The following is a 26,079-nucleotide window of genomic DNA, read 5'->3' as shown; positions in this document are numbered from 1 at the left end:
AGCACTGGGTGCGATTAATACAATATATTGAAGCAGGACCACCATCGCTTTCAACTTCCGAGTTTTTAAGGTGAATAGCTTTCCCTGGCTTTTTCCGTCGTTTTCGTGATTGAACTCGGCAAATAAAACAACGTTCGTTCTCTTGATCTCTCTCTCGTTCTTTCGCTATTCTATTGCTCGTTCGTTCGTTCTGTTCGCTTACATTGACAACTATCATCGATGGTTTCTGCACAGTATTTTGGGCAATGCTTTGTCCTTACAGTTCATTGGCTGCTAGCCCCAGTTACTCAGCCATAGGCACCGGGTGCGGGATTGGTCCGGCCCAGTGGCGCCATCAAGCGGCGGCGCCGCAAATGTAATGGCATGTGACTACTGGACCGGGCACAGCCGCGAGCAGTGTTGGTTGATTATGTCCCATCGTATCTTTTGTTTTAACGCGATAGCGTTAAGGAGCTCGTCTCATAGACGTTCGGCGTGTGTCGGCGGCGTTGGCCGTGAGCGAAAAATGGTGGCAGGCAATTCTAAAAACAACTTGCAAGATGGGCTGGGTGGGAATCGAACCAGGGTCTCCGGGGTGTGAGACAGAGAGGCTACCACTCAGCCATGAGTTCGATGCTTCAAAGCGTGACAAAAGCGCCTCTAGTGAATGCGGTGTTGCCTGTTATACTGCCGAGTATATCGGTAATTATGAGCGTGTAAATTACAGAAGTCGCAGTTAAACGCGTAGCGAAGTACGTTTCCGCTACATTTTTTCTGCGCTTGGCGCGCACGCAGAGCCATCTTGCGGCAAACAGAAGACCCACTCCTCGCAATGTACGGCGCTACCCCGACAGCTGGCGCGGCACTCACCCGCGCGGTAAAGCCCCTCAATTAAGAGGCTTTACCGCGCGGCGCGGCTCCTCTTTCTGCTCACAGCGCGATTCCTAGGTACAGCGTCCGATGCAGGACGCCTCTGATGTGATTGCTGCGCAGTAGCGCGCCTGGTGGGAAAGCGTCCCCTGCGATGTGTGCTGGGCTGCCGGCGAGGAGTCGTGCGTCTGTGTGGTGCTCCCAAACGAGATAGAGGACGATCCCATCGAGGCGTCAGCCCCATGTTCGCGTCCGCCTTCATGGCGCGTCGCAACCCGGCTGTCCGTGCCGATCCCGACGTTTGGCTCGCGTAGATCGTTTCTCCCTCCGAGACACCGAGTTCTTTGGTTCGTTCCGCTTGCTCAGGCGCACGTTTCGTGTTTGTGTGACTCAAGAGCATGCCGAGCGAATGAGTGGGCGGTGGGAACGGGGTGCCATAACGCTATCGCGTTCCACTCTTGAAGGCTAAGCTTAAGCGTCCTCCAATTCTTGGGCTGCCATTGTATCTCGTAGCACCAAAATGACAATCATAATCATGCTGCGTTTTTGTGTGCACGCAACCAGATATGTAAGTTCTGCTGATGGAGCTGTTTCAACGGTTTTCATGGCGGCCTCAGAACACCTGGATATGCGGGGAACGTAGGCAAGTGTACGTACTTTCCCTTGCTGCTTTGCTTTTGACCACTTGTCCTAGCATAAATACAGGAGTTAGTTATTTGCAGCAGCTTCGTGTTTTCGTGTAAACTGTGTGTGTTCGCCTCCGCAGGCGCGACGATCCGAGTTTTTGTGTCAAAGTCGAACACGCGGAGTTGTAGTCGTCATTCGGCGTCCTCTCAGCGGCTCACTCTTGTTATTTTAGGTCATATTTTACTTCCTCGCCTTTCCCAGCTCTGGTTGTGTCTGGTACACCACTGTTTCTGCTCTGCATCGAAGGTTAACGCCAACGCAACGGCGTGTTCACAATCTTCGTTAGTGCCGGCATTACCCTTGCACCGGTCGCCTTCGATGGTTGTAGTCGAGGCAAGGTCTGTAAAATATTCCAAGACTGAAGATTGGGCTAGTTTTTAAGATAATGAGCTTAAAAGAAACGCCGTAAAGTAAGAAATGAAATGGGCACAGAACAAGAACTTACCTACAGAAGTGCGATCGGCAAAGCAGAGAAGAAAAAGAAAAGGTCGTAGGCTCTCGTTATTTGTCTGTCATTTCTGTGCTGCTTCGTCATTCTACACACGTCAAATGCACGACAATGTTCCGGTGCGGAGCAAAATAACATTTACAAGTTAACTGTTGAAGCTCCAAGTCTTAGCTTCCCATGGGGAGCCTTGTTTGCGGCATTAATTTACATCGCAATTCGCGCTAGTTTTCTAGTTTATAAACTACGTGATGCCATAAATGGGACCTCCTTCATACAAGCGGCGATCGTTCTCAAGAGCAGGCGCACAAAAATTTGTTTTTCGGTTCGTGAGGCCTTGCAGCACCGCAGTGCGAAATCACAGAACACACAAACGTTACTAGACTGGCTAGTCTAGTAACGTTGCAACGCCCCGTGTCAGCCTTTGCCCCGTCGTCTGCTTCACATGCCAGTGCTCTGACTGCTGCCGTCCGTGGCGCTTTTCGCCAGCGCGCTGGTCGCGCCTCACGACGGGTGCCAGGTGCCTATGCCAAGCGTGTGAGATTTGGTCCTAGGCTTACCTCACGAAAATTTTACTTACTGCTGCAAAATTTGCGAATAGAGAGGAAATAATACTAACACAATATGTTAACAATACCAATGATAATAGCCTTCAAGGCACAAGCGGGAGGCTGGCTCAATGCACATCTGGCAACGTCCGACCAAAAGTACACAAGACCATGACGGGCGCGCACATTATGCGTGCATTACATGCACCGAAAAAAACAATAATACGGGTTTTTCTTATTGCGCCACGTTACGGTTTTTTCGACACCACAACACAAGTGGCAACGGTGACAATGACAACACAAACGCTGCTGGTAGGTACCTACATTGCGGCACATTATTTGTACCAGCTGCTCACGGTAAAGAAAAAAAAAACATTCTTAATTTTTTTTATCCCCGTATGCATCGTAAATCAGCTATGTATCAGTACGGTTAAGAAAACTGGTTTGGCTAAGCTTCAAGCGCAGGCGGGACAGTGTTCCACACAACTCATGCTATGCAAACCATGCGTTGTGGAGAACGGAGCGGCCGCAAACGCTTACTCAGCAAAGAGGGAAGTTGTTGCTGACATAGGCAGTCGCATGCAAAATTCGGCGAAATGCGCACGATATACATAAGCACCTGAAGAGCATGGTGTGTGTACGCCGTGCGAGACAAAATTGCAGACAATGCGCACATGGAGGAATAAACAAAGCAGACTCTCCATCACGATATCGTTCCGGTAACAAAAAGAAATAAGATATGTGAGCTGGTGCGCCATTGCACTTTAATAACATCGCCAAGAAAAGCGGGTCACTAGCAGTACCTTTAGCGCAACCTTCCATAGAACAGAGTTGTGCCTGCTGGCGACTCTTCTTAATGAAATTAACGAAAGAATAACCAAGTGTTGTTCATTGCGTGTACCACGTCTGTCACCGCTCCGCTTTCTAGCCGTTCGTTTATGCAAAATCACTCCCGGTCTGGTCCTCGCGCCATTTTAGTCTGCTGCTGCGACGTGGCGCACTGCCGATGTTTACGAGCTGTGTCAGCGTTCGCGAAGGCAGTTCGGCGCGCAGTGTGTCCCCACCCACTGGCGCACTTTGTTTTCTCTCCCTCTCGCGTCAGCCACGGTTATCACAAAATAAACCTTTTTTGTCGCGCATGACAGTGACGAACACTGCGTGCGACGTCGCACTGGCACTTCCTTTTTTTTCGAGGAGCTCTTCATCGCTGCCGCTATACTGGAATGTCTTTCGAGTCGCGCTAAAGAAATGTGCGCTCCGCTCGAAAATGGCGCCAGAGCTCTCAGCGCGCTTCTTCCCTGTCGCCGCGTGTCACATCCATCATCACGAGGCAAAGCGTGCCTGTCACTCTCCCGGGTGACGCTCCTTCGGCGCTCTTCCGCGGTCTCCCGCTCGAGCACTGCTTTCTTCAAAGGGTTGCCTGCAGAACGCGTCGCCCCTATATATGCGGGACCGCCTTCAAGAACGACCGTCTTCTTAGCTTCGCGCACTTTGACTGCGCATAACGTAAAGCTCAGCTGTACTGCTGCTAGCAGGAGCAGAAGCGAAATTCTAAGGTTGCCGGGGCTTTCGCGTTCTTTCTAGTTGCGAAACGGAAGAATTCGTTGCAGAACCCTTTTCGCGGTAAACAGCGTGATGTCAACAGTCGGGGAAAAGGCTTTCGGCCGCCTGCAGTGTGTAACCCTTCGTGTTTTTCCTAGCATTAAAGCACGCACAAGTGCAAGTCTAATCGCATAAACTCTAAGGTCCTTTCTTTTACCTGGCTTATGTAGGTAAGATTACGGACTACACTTGTTTATTAGGTGGGCCCGTGATTCTTTTAGCATACCTTTGTGATCTTGCAAGCGAAATGGCCTTTTAAAAAATGGCGCATAAGTTCGTAGAATGGCATTCACCTTATAAGCATGCACGGGGTGCTTGACATTCATGGGCTGTTGCCGCTTTTTTTTTGCTTCCGTTGCATCTGCAGCGTTACCCTGATGAAACTCAGCACCTTTGTTTGCCTGCCTTTGACGTAACGTATTGTGAAACTTCAAAAGGGAACGCTGGGCTTCTTGAGGCCACATCTGTGGACACTAAGTGGTGTTGCGCTAAGGCGGCAGCAATGAGTAAATTGCACCATGCATTGCAGCGACTTGTAGTGAAATCTTCCACGAGCACAGGTCTCGCATTCCAAGGAGCACTGACATGACGTTAGCGTCGCAATCATCCACGCACTGACATGACGTTAGCGTCGCAATCATCCTCGCACTGACTGTGAACAGGGTGAGAGGCTGTGCTCGGCACATGGCAAGTTTTATCGCGATGCTTTCGCTGTCACCGTGTTCTGGGCCGTACCCATGGGCCTGCGTCTCTTTGAGTTCATTGACGAGCACCGTCATTGGTATTGTTTCGAGTTCCTTGCGTATCACTCGTAGAAAAGGAAAGCGGAAGAAGTATAAAACAGTGCGCTAGACCCGGCCTGATATTCTCGCCCGGTAGAATGCACAGGTGAATGCCGTCATTTACCCCCCGATTCATAAGCGGGCGCCTACCGGAAGCTCTCCCCGTCGAGGGCATGGAGCACAGGACAATGCCGTCCTTTCTGAAGGTCTTAAGCTATTTGGCTGTCCCTGGGCTTGTTTGAGAAGTAGTTATTCATTCTAGCATCTTACACTATACGTTAAGAATGCCCGTTTGCAGAAGTTTTACTCCGGGATCACTGGCAGCCATCGCCGTAGCGTAGTCGAGTTTAGCCAAGCGGCTGCGGCGCCCTCGGTGTTCTGAAGTTGCGCGACGAGTTTAAAATCTTTTCAAGAATATGAGTTCTTGACCCGATTCGCCGCGCCTGCAGGCATGTTTTCTCCCGTTCTTCGATAAGTTGCACACCCTGTATTGGCCATACTGAATAGATTCCTAATTTACTCGTACGCACGTGCGACCTGTGAAAACATTTCACCGGTGCAGTATTGCTCCTTCCGCCGTAGGTCATCGTTAGTTTACGAGCAAATAAAGTACCACTCGCTTATTATTATTATTATTACAATTTTTTTTTCATTTAGTACTTGCCAGATGGTATGTGCCGTTTGATATGTGCGTGTAATGGTATATGTGTATCTATAAGGCTCGTGTAGCGCATTAATTCAAGGAATGTTTGGTGTCTACCCTTGTTCTAACAAAGGTATATACGGGTTACCTTTGTTCTATATTGGTTAGATTACATGAAAACATTGCGCGGAATTTATGTTCTTATTAGTAGTACAGGTTAACATATGGCGTTGCTTTTAGTTTATCTCCTAGCGAGCAATCAATTTCAATAATGCATCGGCCCTCGTATTGACGTCAAGCTTGCTCGAGTTATTTTGGCGTATAGTTAGCGGACTTGCGCAAAAATGTGTCCAAATATCGTGGTGGAAATTTTGCGAGTACACTGTCGATTCGCCTATCCAATGAATACAGCATCTGCTGCTCGTTCTTATAAGCCCTTTACTTTCCATGAATATCACAAAAACTGTATCGCGCCGTGCAATATATATATATATATATATATATATATATATATATATATATATATATATATATATATATATATATATATATATATATGTAGGGAGGGGGGGGAGCCCATGCTGTCAGGTGTATGCAGTTGTGGGTGCCTTCGCACACGGAATACTCTGCTGCTGAGACTCGGTGTTTACAAATTGCCGCCACCAGGCGTTGTCGTCTGCCTTTGTAAACGCGGCCGATAAATCATCGCGTCGCGCCCACGAGCAAATTTTCGCCCACGAACAAATTTGCGCCCGTAGTAGGCATACATATACGTATACACTTCCTTGCCCGTGGCAGAGCTGCGGTGATCTTTTTGCGGTATTGGTTGCCAGCGTTCACATTTGACAGTGTATGCGGCTCTCAAAACATATTTCTTTCCTTCTGCTCACCTCGATATATCTTCCCCAATAGTGTTTGCCTGAGCTCATTGGTTGCACATAGCACAAATGGTTTCCAGCAGAACGCACTGACACGGACAGAAGGAGACGAAGACGCATGCTAGGAGCAACCAGCGTGTATCGTCGTCCCATTCTGTCCGTGCCACTGCGTTTCGCTGGAAACCATGTGTGCCATCTTTCCGAACCTCCTCCGTTGGTAACTGCCTCCCTCTAGCTCCTGAATAGAGTCCCATTACTTTCTCCATGAATATCGTGGAGGTTGGTCCCAGTGTTTCGGTCAATAAAGCACCGCTCACGCACGATTTCGCACTACCATTGTCTGCAACCAGCAGAGCGGTGCACATGAGCTTGATGGTCTCGCTCGCAAACGGCCATTGCCGGAGACGGCGGTAAGCGCGTCTCGGGGAAGGGCAGCTGGCGACGTGGTGGCTCCCGCTACCATGTGCTAAAGAATGGCGAGATTAGAGAGAGAGAGCTAAGTGTGGAGAGGGCGAGGCGGTGGGAAGGGAAGCGCGTTTATGGGGTATTTAACTTGTGTCGACGTCTTCTCGTCTGTATACGTTTCTGCGCATGAGCTTCGTTCTCGCACCTGGTCTGGCGACGCGCTCCTTTAAACCGCGGGGCCGGTGAAGGAAAGAGCGAAGCTCCGTCCGTGCTACGTGCAACCATGCCGAAAGGGCGCTCCGGCCGCCTCGGCTTCCTCTCTTCGCATGCGCACTGCGAGCGTCTCCGTGGCCCATTAAACACCTTCGCAGTTAAGGAAGGCCGGCCGGCCCCGCTGCTATTACAATGTTGCAAGGGCCGTGCCCGACGGTGTGAGCCGACGAAAGTCGTTAGGGGATCGTAATTTATCCTTTACGGCCTGGTTCGGTCCCTCGGAAAGCAGTCCGCCTAGCTGAGCAACCCTACGGGTGCGGTTATTCGGAGCTACGCATCTTTCTTTGTGTCGGACATGCAAGAACGGGCCCGTATGCACAAAAACTTCTTACGTTAGGAATTGTTCATCAGAGGAAATTCCAGCCAATCCTGATGGGGGACATATTATCGGAGGCGATAGGCCAACAGCCAAAAACATCTAGGAACAAAAAGTTTTGTGAAACTACCCCCGGCTAATTTGCTGCATCCACTTTTTATCGCCGAAAGCTCGCGCATGCTCACGCACGCACACACACACACACACACACACACACACACACACACACACACACACACACACACACACACACACACACACACACACACACACACACACACACACACACACACACACACACACTCTCACCGGGATAGGTGATTACGAATTACCACCTGATACCCAGCGTGTGCTTGAGAGGTCATGGTAACAGTTTTGGTTGCAACATATCTGCATTAGGTTTTGTTAGAGCCGCCAGCGTCAGTATTCAAGGTGGGGCAGCTGAACTCGATCGCGTCTATATACAAGCAGTCTCCTTTTCGGGCTGGCATCGCAGCGGCAGCCTACGTCTCGGCTTGATTAATCAAGCGCGAACAGAGAGTTTCCTCTGCCGCTGTCTCCGAATGGCCCATACGAGCCGTCCGCGTTACATCTACCTTCTGAGTGAGTGGGGCTTTATGTTAGCCTGTTCAGGGTATAGGAAGGTTACTTTGAGCCCCATTCGATACTGCCTCAACTCGACCGTCTGTCGTTTACATGAGTGCAACAGGCAAATTTCACCCAGGCAAGCCGACTCAACCTGCCTTTGTCAGCTTCCTCCAAACACCCTGTCCGTGAAAGCAGTCGACACAGACGCATTGGGTGCCAGCACTTCTACAGCCAGTTGGCAACCTCGTTCAGTAATTGTTCTTAGGGCCCCACAACGTGGGTCCTTTCGTCACCCGATAACATGGGGCCATATATCTTTCGCTGTCGCAGCGCAGCTGCTCATACGTCTTGTTGGCAGCCTGCGTCTGCATGCTTCGTGGACAATGTTACATTCAAACAGCCCCATATAACGCGCGGCATGGCTGGAAGGCTTAACGCGTGAGGTAACGCTCCAGCATGCGATGCCTTTAGGTATACTCACTATCTTCCGGCTTTCGCTCAGTGGCTGTGGCATTATGCTGTCGAGCGCTAGGTTGCGGGTTCGTTTCCGGGCCACAGTGACTGGCGAAATGCTCCCGCGGAGGCAGCTTTTTGACGAGGGCCAAATGGAAAAGCGCTCGTATGCTGAGATTCGGGAACGCGTTAGAGGACCCCTGGGGGTAGGAATGAATTCGGAGCCCTCCAGTGCCGCCTCTGTGCTAACCCAAGTGTTCCTTTGGAACACTGAACCAAATAAATCAATCAATCAATCAATAAGATGCTCCTAGTGCTTGAGCAGACGAGTGCCTGCCTCGCAAGGTTTGAGTACGGGCTAGTTGGTATTCCATGGTATCAATCGTCACTTACAGCGCTTGTCTACGTCGTCCTTTTTTGTCCTCCGTCTGTGTATGCGCTGTAAGTGACGATTGATGCCTGCCTCGCCGCTGGTATTTGGTGTTATCGAGCCTGTTCGTGGGCTGATGCGTTTCTTCATGCTTTAGTGTATGCCGGTTAATCTTTTCCGAGTGCGGCAGTGGCCCGGTATCTCTTGCAGAGGTGGTTGTGCAGAGCATTGCAGGCTAGCCTGCGTCTTTTGCATTGAAAGTTCCTGGTCTCGTTCACCTCTTTCGCGCGGAGCAGAGATATGGACTTATTGCATAGCCTCTTCTTCTTTTTGCACTCCTCACACTACATCGTAGTGCGGACACAAAGTACGACGTGCGCTTGACGTTAACAGAGGTAGAGGACGAGTTAAAAAGGGAGAAACGTATCACGAAATACGGAACTCGTTCTTTTTTTTTTTTCAAGCATATTGCACGCATAGAACATCGAGAGGCATCCGTTGTTTCAATATCTCACGTTGCCATATTGCATACGTTAAAAAATACCAATTGCGAAAGCTCATTCCAAACGTACCCGCAGAACTTTGGGACACGTCACATGGATTTACTATTCGACAGCGATGCACAAAAAGCAACCAGCAAGAAGAAAAACAAACCTTCGTCAGCGTGCAAGAGACCGTAACCTAAAACCTGTCGAGGCTCACTGTCACTGCGATAAAAGCACGAAAATGCAGCGCGATGTCTTTGAACTTCCAAGCCTTCATCTCGCAGAATAATACGGATTTGCGGAAAGTAATTAGGTGCTCGGCTTGAATCACAGTAACACTACCTACTTTGGTCTACGGTAATAGCTTCAGGCAAGAGCTCACATGCTTCAGTGTCTTCGTTTTTTTTTATTGTTATTATTCGTTCGCGATCGCTGCCAACACCCGTGATAGAGCAGGAATATAGCTGTCCGCGAGATCGCATTAACTCAGCGGCCAACCTTGTTAAACTTGAGCATCGTGTAGACACGTGTAGTTAACGCAAGTCTACGCTCGTTACCTTGCGTCTCCCTGCCGCTTCTTGGATGCTCGATTATCTCGGCAAGTTACGAGCACTATAGCTGGCCATCATGCGGGCGTCCCAAATTGCTGAATTCAAAGAGCACGGGCGATGCGCACCCCGGAAAACAGACGCACAGACGAAAACCGACGCTGTGTTTTTCTGCAACAGCTTTCCGTGACGTCACCAACTTTTGCAAGGCGTGCTTTTGGCTCTACAGTTCGTCGCTCATATACGTAGAGCATGCCTCCCAACTTTTGCGATTTGCCGCCCCGGCGTGGCGCTGCTAAGCTTCGAGGTCCTCGGGTTCGACTCCGACCGCGGCGGCTGCAATTAGACGGGGGCGAAATGCAAAAAAAAGAAAAAAAAAGACGCTCCTGCAATTTGATAAATTTAGGAGTGTGTCGAAAAACCCCCAGCCGGTCAAATCTATATCCCGGAGTCCTCCCACGACGGCGTGCCTTGTAATCATACCGTGCTTTTGGCACGTAATGCCACGGACTTTGTTATATATATATATATATATATATATATATATATATATATAACAAACAGTCTTAGACGCAGCAGTAAAGGCAGTAGGGTTTACGAGTAGTATTTCCTGCTGAAGTGAACTTGTAAAATTGGTGACGTATAGCCTTACAATCGTATTCTGGCAAAAACAAAATATTGTTCTTACTTATTATTATTATTATTATCATTATTATTATTATTATGAATTCACTTCCAGCAGCTGCAGTCGAATGCCCGACAGTATCATCTTAGTTACATGCTTTCGATTCCGTAACACAAAGCTCTGATGTGCTACAGGAGCCTTGATGTCATTTTTTTGTACGTCTCTGTATATATATTCTTTCCTTTTGCCTTAGAGTGTTTTCACAAACTAAGCTTCTTAATTGTAATTTTACAATTCTTAACGTTTATCGTTGTATCTCTTTCTATGTGTTTACTGTATATCTGTTGTATGTATGTAGACAACTGTAGCCCACTCCTGCCTAAGGTCCGGACCTATACCGGCAGTACTGACATAAATGAAGTAAATAAATATGTCAAATTTAATTATGGGGCTTTACGTGCCAAGACAACGATGTGATTATGAGGCACGCCATAGCGGAGGACTCCAGGTTAATTTTTTTATAACCTGGAGTATTACTTAATGTTCACCCAAGGCACGGTACACGGGCATTGCGATAACGTTGTGCGGCTCACGAAGCGGATACTCCGGCGGCGTGGCCAGAAATTCTCCAAAATTCACGTGGTCACACTCAATCAACGGGAGGCGTGGGCCGCTGTATACTTTGAAGATGACGCTCACCTAAGCGTATCCGATAGGAAGATTGGTGGAAGAGAAGTAGGGAAATGACAAAAAAACGAAGACGTACAAAACCAAAGTTCGCAATAGGGGGTCAGAAAATGTGGTTGTGGGAATTCATAGTGTATTTACATATCTTTTTTTCTTTTTTAACTTGGATATGACATTAGGCAGTATAATAGCAAGAGCTTGGTGTTGCAACCCACCGCCCCGTCCCAAAGCGGACGCTCATAACATCCATTCATCTATCCATCCGCGGCAGCGGCGGCCGTGGGGGGCGAAGTAACGTCGTAATTTCGCCCTATAGGCGAAACGATTGCGGTACCAAAATAGTAGACAGCTATACCAAATAAGGACTGGACTTTTATCGGCTGTATACACTCCTAAACGTTCGCTTACTAACTAAATTAACAAGCATGGTGTTACGCGCGCACAGGCAAACATGAACACATCTCGCTCGATGACCGCGGAACATCGCTGTCGAAACGCTGGAGTGAAGAAGCGCCACTAAAGCAGCGAGCGAATTGACCTTCGTGTTGCGTCTCGGTTCAACGCGAACTAAACATCGAAAACACAGCGGATACGAAGCTACCAGCACTCGGTGCACTCTGTCTACATTCCAGATCACTTTCAAGATAGGGCACCGCGCGGCCGCGCCCTACGCTACAGCCGCCCGAGTTCAACCCCCTCCCTCCCGTGTGCCCCGCCCTCTCCTGCCAGTGGCTCGCGCGCGACGGTAACCGGCGCGCTACCTAGTAGTAGTAGTAGTAGTGATTTTGATGATGAAAGGAAGAGAAAAGTGCGATGCCGTAACCGTCTCTCAAGGGAGGGCACCTCAACAGCACTGCACAGGGTAAGGGAAGTGGGGAGAAAAAGATTAGAGAGAGAATGAAAGAGAGCGGTAAAAAAAAAAAGAAGGTTAAAGAAGAAGCAAAGCGGGGCTTAAAGCCGCGCGCTCAGCTGAGTCTCGACACAAAAGTCGAGGAGGGCAGCAAGCGCTCTCTTGGCGATGGAGGCGTGGGCTGCGGGGAATAGGGGATCACCCTCCGTGCTGCAGGGTAGACCCACTCGGCGATATCAAGCACAGAGCGCGGTGCGCTCAACGTCGAAGGATGGGCAGCGCAGCAGAAAGTGTTCTAGTGTCTCATCTTCGCCGCATTCCGCACATGCGGGGCTGCCTGTTCCGTGCAGTCTGTGAAATCGGGCGGCCGTGCTGTAGCAGCCGACGCGCAGCCGCAGGAGAAAGGAGCGGTCCCAGCGGGAAAGGCCGGCGCGGGGGAGCGCTACCTCCTCCATTGCGCGCGCTTGATTGAGGCGCGATTGTCGGCTGACCCTCTAAAAGCTTTTACTCGCACATACAGCATACGACGTGCGGCGACGACGTTATTGTGCATGAACTTTATGCGGAACATCACGGCAACGCCGACGGCGACGGAAGAAAGGTACCTGGAGTGACCATTTGAATGCTATCTCAAAGAAAAATAAAAAAAAGAACCTCAAAGCTCGCCTTCGCGCATAGTGTTCGCCGCAAGCATTTCCCGGTAAATACTACAGTTGCACGAGCTGTGGTTGCCCATTAGCGGCAACTGTGTGGCCGGTCTATATATAGGGCCGCGCGTCGTGGGCCTTCTAGTTGTTGCGGTGATTTTGTTCAGTTCTGTCTTGCGCTCCGATTGGCGCACCTTCGGTTTTGACTACTCAGTCAGCAGCAGCGCCCGACTCCTTTGGACGTCCGCGCAAGTACGCTAACGAGGCCGAGGAGTCATCGGAATGACGTCGCAATGCTTACGCCGCCGTCCACGTGCGAATACCTAAGTGCCCTCTCTTCTTTTTTTTTTTTTTAATACCTAAGCATTTCTATGCTACCCAACCGAGGAAACCCGTCCGTCGTCGGTCCCTCCATTCTTCCGTCACGTAAGACGATCGCTTTCAAGATAGCACCCGCAGCAGCGAGAGAATTGAACTTCGTGCTGCCTATCACTTCAACGCGAACTAGGCAGCGATAAGACAGTGACAAGCTATATGCACTCGGCGCACTCGATTTCTTGATAGCGCCCGCGTGGCCGTGCCATACGCAGCCGCCGCCGCAGTACCGTTGATAATGCTTCGCATAGGGAGGAGGCAGTGCCATCGACGCCGTGCACGTACGAGGTCTACTAAACGTCACACTGTTAAATTACCAGCACGCATGAGCCAGTGCTAATCTTCCGCGACGCAGCGACGTCATCCGAAAGCACCATCATATAACAGGAGTGAACATTGCCACTACTCGCATCTTCGTCGTTTCATACTGTCCCAGTTAACATTTTGGTGTTGCTACCGCGCTTCTCTGTTTTGCGATTCTTCTCGCGGTATGTCTCGAAATTATACCAAACACAGCAGCGTACGACGAATAAACAGCACGTGATTCGTGTTAAATGCTTACGCATCATTTAGATAACTCCTACGGGATCGGGATCCGATCCTACGCCTCGACCTCAGCAGCGCAACGCAAAAGCTATTACGTTGTCACGGCTGCTTCTTAATATATTTGCACTTCCTTTTCGTACTCGTATTTCACATTGCATCAGATCTCTCTTTTTTTTTTCCTTGGGCAGAACCAATTACAGCATTTCTTCCGCCTAGCTGCACTTATGGCCTCATGATAATTCAGTAAAAACGTTTGCCGGCAAATGAGCTCCGCCTTCCACGCATCTGGACGGAGCAAGAAGGGCGCATTTGGTCGTCTGGCAACTTTTTACGCTGCCCGCTTTAAGCTTGCGTGCTTTAGCCAGAGGACATCCATTACGAGCTTTCCTGGTCGCGTGCTGTTACTCCATCACCGCTCCGTAACCTCCGCAGTATCTATCTGCCGCTTTCATGTGGCGCCTTTGAGGAGAGAGATAAAAATCTGGCGTGTTGGTTTCGCGTCCCCAACTTTTCAGACCGCGTAGCATGCTCACTCGCAAATTTCTTTTAGCGAGAGCGCGTCGGAGTGTGACGTTACCCAACCGCTTGAACAGTTTCTTTCGTTCGGTTCCCCTTCTTTCGGCGTTCGGTTTCGCCGTACTGGGCACGCGTGCAAACGCACGGCGTGCGAAAGCCGCGAACAGGTCAGCAATGGTGTTTCCTAAGCGCAGAGATCGCTCGACGAAAAAAAAAAAAGAGAGCACGACGGGGAAAGGGAATATCAAAACCCCGCACTCCGCATTGCTCGGTCTCACGCCATCTTTTGAGCGCGTCACGCACAGTCTCCGGCTGTTCTTCGCTTGCCGGTTGGTGGCTCTAGGCGCGCGAAGTTCGATCCACCGAGGCGGCGTACGAAACGAGAGTCGGGAGTTTGCGAAGCCTTATGGGGGCCGACTCGTTTAGACGCGGAGGAGACAGGCACATTAGCTTTCTTTGCTTTCTCTCTCTTTCTTGTGGGCGAGTTTTGTATTTACCAGTCTCTGCTTCTGGACAAAAAAAAAGAAAATACGCACACAGACAAAGAAAAAAAGTGGGAGCGCTGACATCAGATGCCGGCTTCTTCCACCGCGCATAATAGGGTCTACAGAGCACATGTACACGGCGCAAGTGTCTGGCGCGGTTGGCAGCCGAGGACGTTGGCGTCGCTACCATCTGGGCCGTGAAGTACAGCGAACTTGGGTTGGTCACCCGGCGTTTGATGGGTCACTAAAACCGCTTGACGTTGGCCTTTGTGTACTAAACTGGTTTTGTTTTTTACTTCGGCCTCTCTGTATGCCATCGGTGTATGCCGATTTCTCATTTAGATATCATCATCATCAGCATGGTTACGCCCACTGCAGGGCAAAGGCATCTCCCATACTTCTCCAACTACGCCGGTCATGTACTAATTGTGGCCATGTCGTCCCTGCAAACTTCTTAATCTCATCCGCCCACCTAACTTTCTGCTGCCCCCTGCTACGCTTCCCTTCCCTTGGAATCGGGAGGATATATTATTTAGATATAATATTATTTATTTATGCACAACAGACATTGACCTGCATGGTAGGATAGTACTTGCGGCTACGGAAATTACTGTTATGACGTCGCTGTTATGATGCTACTATATACTAATAACAGCGATCGCTTTTGTGGCGAATAGCGTTACTTGGCAATTTTACCCACTTTCTGGTTTGTCCGTTCATATCGAATTCTTTCGCCCCTTGACCCAAGTTGCCTCTTGGCTTGGACCACTAGGTATGCTCTAGCTGCTGTCGAGCCTAGCAGACAGCATGGGCTACTGGGTAAGTTGTCGAATGGAGAACATGCAGCTGGCTGGGGTCTGTGCCACTGGGCATGTGCCAGAACAAACAACTTTAGCACTGTGTATGTGATAACGGTATGTATTCATTCTCTGTTGATCAACCGTAAAGGATCTGCCAATGTGGCACAGGGGTTATGTGGTCTTAAACGTGGCTTAAATGATGGTGGTGGGGAATATAAAAACTTTTTTTTTGTCCTTTTGAAGGAAAGGTGCAGAGGGATAGAGGGAGGAGGGTGCTACAAATAGTAGTCCCTCGCAACCCTCTCAGTCCACCCAAGGATGGCCTCCTGGATATAGACCGTTTCATCGGGCGAGGAGGATAGGGCGCGCGGGGAGCCTTTCCTCCTCTCTGGCTTGGGCGAACCGGCGCGGCGCTGCTTGAAAGTATTGCTGTCGCATGCTGCGGAACGATTTCGAGATGTTTTAGATCTGACTTTGTGACATTTACGCCATGTCCGTTCATTTAAGGTCGCCAGGGAAGCCTTTCGGGGCATCAATAACTATACTATAGGCAGAAATATGTCTTAGGGGCGCGAAAATGTGACGCGCATAATCAGCCGCGGTGTACGCGCGTTATCAGTCGCGGTGCGTGTATGTGTTGTTTACTATTTTGCTTATATCGATTTTAATTCAACAATCAAAACCGGCGTCTTTGTATTACCAGCATTAAATGGTAAATCAGCTCACCGTCTGATCGATTGGCGCAGGGAGTAAAACATAAAACATAAGAGCGCATGCTCGTGCACGGCCAACCTAAGGCAACCACGAAACGTCTGAGCGGCAGGCGCTATCAAATATTTGTGATACACTGGCATCGTTCTCACGCATTTCAAGTCTAGTATGCTTGAAATTACCATATGTCTACGCTAGCCTTGCTGCATGAGGCCGATGGCGCTGCTCAACACAGCGATCACTGCGGTTGGTGAGCCAGCACGATACTTATATAAGCTGCGTGATAGGGCATTGCCTTTTTGGCCTGTATACACCCATATATGAGAGGGTTCGCATAAAAAGAATGCGATGGCTATTCTTGAGCGCAAAATTTCCGTAATACGTATGAGTGCGTCGTAGAGAACTTAACGAACACAACCGAAAAAAAAATTCGTTTATCATCCTCTTTCTCTAAAAAGCAAGAGAAAACAGGCTAACGCCGCACAACGTTGATAAATATATAACCGTTGATGCCGTATGTTTGGACCATGCGCTATATAGAACAGAGATATCTGTACTGCTTAGGACGCTGGCGCAGTTCGTAAATGGTCGCTTTGCTGGTCAAGCTTAATTCGGACTGTAAGGTATGCTGCTATTACTACCCAAAACTATTTTATTCATGGGTGGAAACCTCATCCATCCAACCAAGTAGTCACGCAATGTAACCTGCAGCGAACAGTTTGAACGCTTATCAAACAGCACAGCTCCTATCGTAGCAGAACGCTACCCACGCTGTTACGATCGTCGCGTATGGTTCATGGCTCCTAAACCGCAGCTTAGAAATAGAGGATAATACTGCAATAAGATCACATTAGTGATTGGAACATTCAGATATACACAATTGATCTCCGAGGCTGATTGTATATAGGCTCAAATATGCGCTCACACATCGCGCTGCGTGTTCCGTCCACCTCAACGCTCAGCAGAAATTTCGGCCTTGACGCCTTAAACCACTTCACCACGTCTCACAGAACCGTTTACCACGTAGAAGACGCACGTCATGGTAAACAGACCGCACGACCGCGAAAACAAACGCCAGAACCTGCCGCCGAGCGTATACCTGCCATGCAAAAGAACGCTTTCACCCAAGCCAGTATGGCGCTGCTCATAGGCGGCGCCACTGCGTTCACAATATGGCGGCGCCTACGAAAAAACGGTCTATAGGGCCTGAAGCTGCGCAAGGCAGCCCCCACGGCTCCTCGCTACCTATTCGCTACTTGGCCTATTCGCTATCGCTACCTCGCTACCTATTCGCTACCTCGCTTATTCGCTATCGCTACCTCGCTGCGCATGGCACAGCGGAGGGACGGGGTGGGGGTGGGGTGGGGCGTTCTTAGGGCACCCCCACGTGATGCGATTCATATTGGCTTTGGTTGTGCACCAAAATTTGCAACCAGAGGAGGGGTTTCAGAGAGGGGTGGATGAGATGTAGGAGGTGAGGAGAGGGAAAGGTGTTAGTCTGCAGCTGTCGCCACAGCACCTCGCACCTGCGCAGAAATTTGTTTATTAGCTGCGGGAAGGTTAAACGGCCTAAACGGTAGTGGCTACATTTGTCGTGAAAAGTTAGAAGGCGATCCCGCGAAGCCAACGTAGCCGTTGCCGCAACGGAGTCTGGCTCATCAAATGGCTGCGCCCAGACTGTAAATCCGTGAGTCGCTTCGTCTCTGGCAAGATATGCGTGCGCGGGAGTCCATAATAGAGCCGCATGTTGTTTGGAGGGGGGGGGGGGGCGAGGGGGGGGGTATTGGCCAGGACGATGGAGAGGACTGGTTTGCACACCCTAGCCGCTCCCAAGTTGTAGGCGGCTGTTTTGGATTAGCTGATAGCGACTGAATAATTCGAAATGGTAGGAGTCAGGGCTGCAGCCTCCTCCTGCTCCTCCTCAAGAATGAAGCGGGAAAGGATGGCGACAGTCGCTATTTGACCTTGAGAATTGATAACGTCCATAGCAAAATAAGGGCCGGTACTGTATTCTGTATCGTCGGTGTATAGCACTTCCTTAGACTTAGAGAATTCTTTCCCAAGAGCCTTTGCACGCTGCCATCTTCTCATCCTCAACAGACACTTGCGCGTCGACTACGGCCGCTAGATGGATAGTCATTGCGACGATGTTGTCGCCAGTATACTAGGAAGAGGGTGGCGTGGCTACCGTGTTTGAACTTGGGTGCAGTAATCACAACGAGATACTCAGCGTTGTGGTATCGTTCCGCATTGTGGTTGGAAGCGAGATGGCTTCTTTGCGTGTCTGCTGATGCGCCCGCGAGGTTTCGCGATTCCAGGATTGCACAGAGAAATGGTATCGAAAAGAAGAAAGAAATATATTAATCGTAACACATGAAACATATTGTCAGCCATCACACACTCATCGTAACTAAGATTGAGAATCGTATAAACGCCGCCAATCATCTCCGAAGGATCAATGTGGCGCCATTTTTTTTTTCAGCCCTTTCGCATAGCGTAAAGACGGAGCAGTGCAGGAGAGGGTTAGATGTGGCATACACTTCTCGAGGAAGAGCCTTGCCCTTTCTTGTAACTCTTGCTCTTGTATGGAATGAGCGGCGCGATCGAGTTTGCTGCATTGCCGCCTTTCTGAAGCGACAAACCGCCTGTAAAGATATGTATACGTGTTACGTGCCCTTTTCTTTCGAAGCATTGTCGATTGTATATCGACATTCTTCCCGCAGCCTTTTTACTCTTACCATGCCACGCGCTCGCTTTCCCACACGTTTCCCTCCCGACTCGCAACGCTCCACAGCGCCCGTCACGCCCATCCGGGAGGGTCATTAATTACCATAATGACAGGCGTGTTGCACAATGAATGAAGCCTACGCAGGCAATTACGCGCGTTATTTTGTGCTCGCGCGCGCGCTCGGTCCAGGCCCCCGCAGCCAGCGACGCGCGCTAACTTGTTGCGGGGAGTGGCTGAAAAGCATTACACTGTCGCTTCCTTTCACCCCGGCACGCGGAGCGCCGCGGGAGAAGCCGCCTCTCAGGCCGATTGAATGGCGCGCGTGCCAAGCGAGGTGGGCCTCGGCGCTGCACCGACGTTCTCCATCGCCGTGGGCGGAGGCTCCGCGACTTCACGCGCTGTGCACGCGTGCGCGAGATAAGCGTCGGGACTCGAGTTGCGTCAAGGTATTAGTTATTCCGCTCTCTTTAATGATTAGCGCGGGGCCAATGTTCTTGTCCGAATTACGAATTTTCTAGTTGCCTTTCATCTTGTATTAATGGCTCGCTCGGTCATCCATGCTGTTTTACTTTAACGTACACACCTTCCGCACGGAAAACAGAAAGTGTGGGCACCTTTATTAAAGCTGGATAAACGTTCACAAAAGCTGGGACGCGGATGGTGTACGAAATACGACGTTATGCACACACGTTACACACGCATCGAGTGTCAGTAAGCAAGTCTCGCTAGTTGCGTTTCATTTGGAATTAGCGCTTAGCTCGGCGATACAAGCTGTTTTTCTTCAACATCCCAGTCGCGCATGTTAAGCGCGTCTGCATGTTAACGAACCACTTTCTAGAGAAACTGAACGTCACCATGCAGAAACGAAAGTGTTTTATATTTGTACTTACCCTGATCGGGCTTTCTCTATTTCCGTCTCGTCACTTCGCAAATGTGATGTAAATCCCCATGGCAGCTAATGAGAGAACTGGATAGAGAGAGGGGGACAGACAGGAAGATAAACCAGACGTGAGTTGCTGGCTTGATACCAAAGGTTCCGATATTAAAGGGACGCTAAAAAGAAAACCAAGTTGAGCTGCGTCAATAATTCGAGCTTTTAAATACGATAAAAGTCACTCTCGCCGTGAGATGAGGTGTGGTAATCTAGAAAAGACACAGAATACGGGTGGCGACGCCGCCCCAAAGTATCCGTACCAGTTGCCTAGCAAATTGTTTATTGGTAAATGCTGGCTACATTGTACCCCGAAGGAAGCGAAGATTGAACTTGGAGAGTTTGGAGAACGCTCGCTGCCGTCACAGCATCACAAATACGATAAAGCACTTAGAAATGTAAAACGTCACGTTGACGTAGCAACGCTTAGGTTTCGGCGCGAAATTTGAAAGATGGAAATATTGCCAGCATTTCACCTTCTGCTAATCGTCTATTGCCGCTATATCAACGGCAGTGGACTTTGAATAAGACTCCATCCGTCTACGGTTACATTGTGGAAGTTCGTTTCCGCCACAACCACGTATATGTTGCGTGCCTGTCCCTGGCAAACTCAGAGACGATGCCTCAGTTTTTCCCGCGTGTGTCCTGCAAGATGAGATACATTATTGCATATCGCGTATCGGCACTCTCTCCGTGTTGGTCGTCGTGTTTGACACACCTTTCACCAACACGCTTTCGAAACCGGCACTGTTTCGCTTGTACCGTCGCTTTTCCTCCCATCCTGTCGTAGTCTTTGTTGTCTGTTTGCTCGACGACGCCTGACAGAGGAGGTGGCAGAGGTGGTGTGGGACGACGCCTGACGTCAAAAAGAAAAACGAAAGTGTGTAAGTCAGCATGCAGTATCTGCTGCTGCTGCGAATTGCAGAGCGTTCTCGTCACGCACTCGCGCGCAGCGAGGTTCGCACCATCGCCCGTTTGCGTCGGCGGCGAAACTGTCAGCGGTGGCTCACTCAACGAGTGCGGCTCTTTCAAGTCGAGCCTTTTGTGCAGCACCGGAGCGCGAGGCGCCGCGGGGTTCCTCCGCAAAGTTGAATGCCCCTTACAGAAACTTTATATCGTCTCGCGAGAGGGCCGATTTCGTTCTTTTTTTATTTGTTTTGTTTCTTCCTTGTTTCGGTTGCTTGGCCTCATTTCTGAGTTGTTTTTCTTTCGCTCTTATTGTTATCTTTTTGTGTGTGCGGCCATGCCTGGGCTTTTACACCTTGGGTAGCCACGAAATCTGTGCATCGTTAGAACAGCTAATGTGGGCACTTAGTACGGCCGATTCTATCAAATCTCTGGGGACGATTCTACCTGCGATTTAATTGCATGCCGCGATCAGGTTGTTAGCCAAGCAGTTTCGCAGTATTGCTTGATGTAATGGGCAATTACTATTATTATTGATACGTCAAACGCATTCGTGCAGCTTTCACGCATACAAGTTGAAAGCTGACTGTGTGGACAACTGTGGCGCCGAAACTTGCGGCGCCAACAGCGGTGCTGTACCACATAGCCTAGCACGTGAAGAAAGCGTGTAGTTTTCCTTAGCCGATGCTGCGATTTCGCCTCAAGCAAATGCATCGCTCACATTGCGGCACATGTATCCAGCTTCCCGTCTGGCTGGCCATCGGCAAGCTAGAAATGTGGCAGCCCGTGCAGGTCCTCTCGGCACTCACGGCGAAAACGGAGCTTGACTGGAAGCATCGCGCTAAAGCAAACGTTGACGAAGGCGCGCGTACGTTATCGTTCAAGACGTTCTGGTATTTTTACGGGCTATCCCTGCAGGACAGTGCCTGCATATACATGTAGGTTGCACACTCGAGTCGCCGTAGCGCCTCCAGGCCAGCGCTGGTTCCGCTAAGAGTGCTGTGCATTTTGGTTGTTACAGACAGAAAGCGCAGCGTTATCAGCCAGATTTAAGGACTCAGACGCTTCTGTAAAACAAAAAAAAAGTCTTAGTTTAGTATCTGGCTCGCGGATATCAGCCAATCACGACAGCTATGGCGTCGTGGCAAAGTCGAAAAGCGATTACCGCGTGTAGCCTATTCAAGCTTTCGGCATCCGATGCCGGGGGCACCGGTTAGACGTACACTGCAGCGAGTTCGCTGCACAATATCAGGGAAAAGATGCATCGGTCCGGGTGCGCATTAAACACGCGCACGTCTGCTTCGGTTTGCCGCGGCTCGTCGACTGACTTCTTTCCTTGGCCTGCAATCGCGAGGCGGGTGGGCCTTGCCACGGACGTTCCGATGCGAAAGGTTTGCCGTCAGTGGAGCGTCCCAGATATGTCTGAATGATCCTGCCCTCTTTTCTTTGGCGTGCCGCCCTGGCTAGGGTGCTATTTAAGTGAACTTCGAGTGGTAAATGCAGAGGCGAGCGAAAAGGGAGATCCACCCGCAGGGGCGATAATTTTTTGCGAGGCAGGCGAGCGTTTGGTGAAGGCGTGTTCCCGTTTGAAGACGAGGCCCTCATCGGTCGCCAGGGATGTCAACCCGTAGGATACAATTTGCATCGACCAGACGCAGTTGTCTATAAATACGCGTTCGACAGCGCGACGCTTTTAGATGTTCGTGACGCAGCAGAATCTACGAAGAAAAGCTGATTGGCGTGACAGACATGTAGCACGCTGTAGCTTCCTCGCGTGAGCTTTGAATCGCTGAGGAAAATTATTGAGTTGACACAAATCTTATAACTTACTTTCGCGGCGCCGCGTGAAGTTCGCGTCATACTTAGCAGCAAAGCGTATCTAATACAGTTAGTTCATTGGGTTCAAATGTCTCTTCAGGAGACCCCTGAACTTCGACTGAAGTTCATCTTGAAGCAATGGAACCATATTTCCTTGTAGCGTAGGAAACAAAGGCGACAAAATGGCGCGATGACTGGCTTGCTGTGGCAGCTGTGGCTTCGGCGGAAGTGAAGCAGGCGCTGTGCTTGCTTGCACACGCAAACAAACAAATACGGCCATGTTCCGTACACAGATTTCTCTGCTCAGCCAACTGACAATTATGAATTGTTCACTTGTGCGCCGAAGCAAGCACTTCCGGGATCTGCGCTCGTACGTACTTATCTACGACCCCCACTAATGTCAACACAGCAATATTATGGCCGACGCATCGCCAAGGCGTGTTTTCCGATAGCGTGGCCGTGCCTGTCGTCGATTATGGGCTTAACTTGAAGGGACGGAGCTTGTGAAGGCTTGCGGATTATGTCGGCAGTATTTAATCACGTGATGTTGAGCAAGGTTATAGATCACGTGGTTTTAAACTCCCTGTGGATGGTTTCTAGCCACGTGATCGAAAACTCCGTACGCGTAAAGCCGGCTACTGATATCCTTTTGCTATGTTTCTTAGAGGTGGTAGTAAATCGATGTAATCTAGCGCCTTTAATTCTAGCATGCAACAGCAATTTTTTGTACAAGGGAATTTTCAAAGCGCACGAGCAGCGAAAACCGCAATCTCGTCTTATTTTTGCTATCAGTGTCTACTGTAGAAAATTTACTGAAACGCAAATTCCTTAGACCCTAGCCACATACGTCGATGGCACAGCAAGCTATTGGTCCGATATTATTGCGATAGCAATTACATTGACACCCCAAGCGAATTTCTAGCCATCGCCGTGGAGTTCCACATAAAGTCCAAACACGATAACATCATCGCCATGCGCCATGCACTGTATATTTGCCGGAGTTAGTCAGCCGACGATCGCGGTACAACCTCGCGCGCAGGGGAGGAAGGCGCAGCGGAACCGCGCCGTTTTCTGTCGCCCGCGAAGCACAGAAGGTGGGGGCGTATGCGAGGGAGAGAGGCGTGTTCTACTCTGGGCGCTGCTGCTGCTGCTTACGGCGTGACCGCGCGGACGCCGTATCTTGAAAGCGATCTACGCTGTGGAGAAAGTGCGGCATGTCTCATCTTCAAAGTGATCTGCGACGTGCACAAAGTGCATGTGCCGAGTTCCACTAGCTTCGTAAGCGCCGTGCTTTCGAAGTTTCGTTCGCCTTGAAGCGAGAGACAGCATGAATGTCAATTCGCTCGCTACTGCTGCCGCGTTTCCTAACTCCAGCGTATTTGACAGCCAGTTTCCGCGATCATAGAGCGCGATGGGTTCACGTTTACCTGTGCGCGCGTGCCACCGTGTTTGTTAATTTAGTTAGTAAGCGAATGTTTGCAACTTCATACGGCCAATAAAGCTACTCTCCTAACTTCGTGTGGCTGTCTACTAATTTGCTATCGGAATTAATGCTTCGTCTTTTGGGCGAAACTGAGTTTTTTGTAGTTTGTGAGGAACTCCGGCCTCAGGGACCGATCGTGGTTCTGCTGTGTGTCCTACTGTGTGCTGGCAGTGTTCATGTTCTTCCTCCTTTTCTCTCTCTCCCTCTCTCTTCCCCTTTCTATTACCTCCAGTGTAGAGTGGCAAACCGGACTCTCGCTTTCTGGGTCTACCTGCATCTCCTCTCTTTGCTTTCTCGATTTCTCTCTCTGCGAACTTGAATCGTTAGCGGAATAAAATGGTAATTTGTTTTTTTACGATCAAATGCTGCATAACGTGCCGTCGGAGCAGAAGTCAGCTTTGTTATGGAGAGAAGAGATGGACGCGCAGTTCAAACCTCCCTTGGTTGCGAAAATTATAGATTTCATAGTGATAGCCGTTGAAGGTACTTTCAAGAAGAATTGAAGGCACATAAGGTCTTCTCGCAATATTGTTGTAATAGCTCTTTGGCTATAACCATAACCGCTAAGTCACGTAAACGATAAATGAACAACGCGTTTAAAACAAGAGTACCCATCAGCTTGTATGAAAATCAGTGAACTTCATTTCCTAGAATCGAGGCTCAAACCAGCTGTGCAATGCAGCTTTTTTTTTCTTAATAATTTGTACGGAGTACCGAGAGCATAAACATACCTGAGAACTGAGTGGGCACTAGACAATGCACTAGATTTCTATACGCTCGTCTCAGTCTGGCTCTATAGTCTGTTTAGCGACTCGTTAATTTTCGTTCTTATTTTGTGAAAGATGCTCTGCGTCATAGCGTTCAATACTTCGATATATTAAATTTATTGGCTTCCGTGGCCGCAATTCCATAACTGGTACTCTTAAGCTGTCTTTAAAAGCAATTGCTCAGTTCCTTGCGACAATTTCAAGATGTATCGTAAAGCATATATAAGTATATTTGAAAGTGTTTCGTCTTCCTGTTTTGTTTTAGAAGGTCCTTAAAAGTTCTCCTGTAAAACTACGGCTTTTATTTCTTCGCCAAAGTTTCGTACAAAGTTCTTTCACCTAGGGGTTTTCACTTACGATTATGTGCAGTCAGAACCAATACTAATTTGCTAAACTCATCGCTCGTCGACTACAGTTGCCGCAGACGCCCATTCCGGTCAAGTAATATGGTAATTGCATTAGCGTTCGTAAGAGTATTGGTCGTCTACGCATGCACTTTAATGTGCCGGAGGCAGTCTGGCCGCCTTGTTGAAGCTTTCTCCTCTCTTTTGTTGACCGATATTCTTGTCGCGCTTTTTCTTTGTCGCGGCTTCCTTGTTCATAATTGGGGGCACTCTCGTGCTGATGAAATGGTTTTTTTTTTTCGTCAGCATTCATTAATATGTTTCGCCAGCGTGTGCCGACCTTCAGGCTGTCATTAGCAATATCACTATTCGCAACAGGGCGCATATGTTGGGTTATAGTGTAACTGATAATCATGTTCACTATGAGCTCAAGCTCATTTTATTCGTCCTATGCCGCTGTCCAACGCGCCCAGAAGATTGCAGAAAGTGTGCTCTACCAGAGAAGCACATGATCTGAATTACTATGCACAAAGTTATCTTTCAGCGCCGTGTTTTCTATTGCAAACTCGCACAATGTTAAGCTAGTGGGAGTTACGGTTTTCGAGAATCGTGGGCATTTTTCGCGTCAGTATACTAGTTCAAGCATTCTAGCGCAGGGTGCAGGTTTTGGAAGCTGACCGTCGCCTTCTCTAGAATTTCATCACCCATTACTTAACCTCTAGGCGGCTGAAATACATATACATTAACAAGCATCAACAATATCTCATTTTAGGCTCAAGGGCAGTGACCTAATTGGTTTAGCAGGTTGAGCTGTACCGCTGCACTTATATTTAAGGATATTGTCGCACTTGGAGCTGTTTTCATTCTCTAAAGGAAGCGTGTAGTGCCTTCCAGAACAATAAGCGAAAATAATAACGAGCTACTTCCGGTACCTATCAAGGGCATAATTTAAGTGGACAGCGTGGGACGCAGAATAAATAAGAATCAC

The 26,079-nt window shown here is 49.3% G+C and overlaps 1 protein-coding gene and 1 long non-coding RNA gene across 6 annotated transcripts in view; one reads left to right on the top strand and one right to left on the bottom strand.

Moving 5' to 3' along the window:
- LOC135909157 (uncharacterized) overlaps nucleotides 1-26,079 on the bottom strand; it is a 279,579-nt gene that overhangs the window by 20,075 nt on the left and 233,425 nt on the right. Inside the window, exon 4 of one of the 2 annotated variants that reach the window (XR_011513875.1) lies at nucleotides 19,733-19,809. The exons of the other annotated variant lie outside the window; for it this stretch is intronic. This is a non-coding gene — a long non-coding RNA (uncharacterized lncRNA). The remainder of the gene's footprint in view (nucleotides 1-19,732; nucleotides 19,810-26,079) is intronic. 2 annotated transcript variants of the gene reach the window in all.
- Nucleotides 1-26,079, top strand: part of LOC135909156 (doublesex- and mab-3-related transcription factor dmd-5-like) — a 305,350-nt gene that overhangs the window by 268,571 nt on the left and 10,700 nt on the right. The gene's annotated exons all lie outside the window — the stretch shown is intronic.

Source organism: Dermacentor albipictus, chromosome 4, assembly GCF_038994185.2.
Source record: "Dermacentor albipictus isolate Rhodes 1998 colony chromosome 4, USDA_Dalb.pri_finalv2, whole genome shotgun sequence".
Lineage (NCBI taxonomy): Eukaryota > Metazoa > Arthropoda > Arachnida > Ixodida > Ixodidae > Dermacentor > Dermacentor albipictus.
This window is presented reverse-complemented; position numbering and strand designations above follow the sequence as displayed.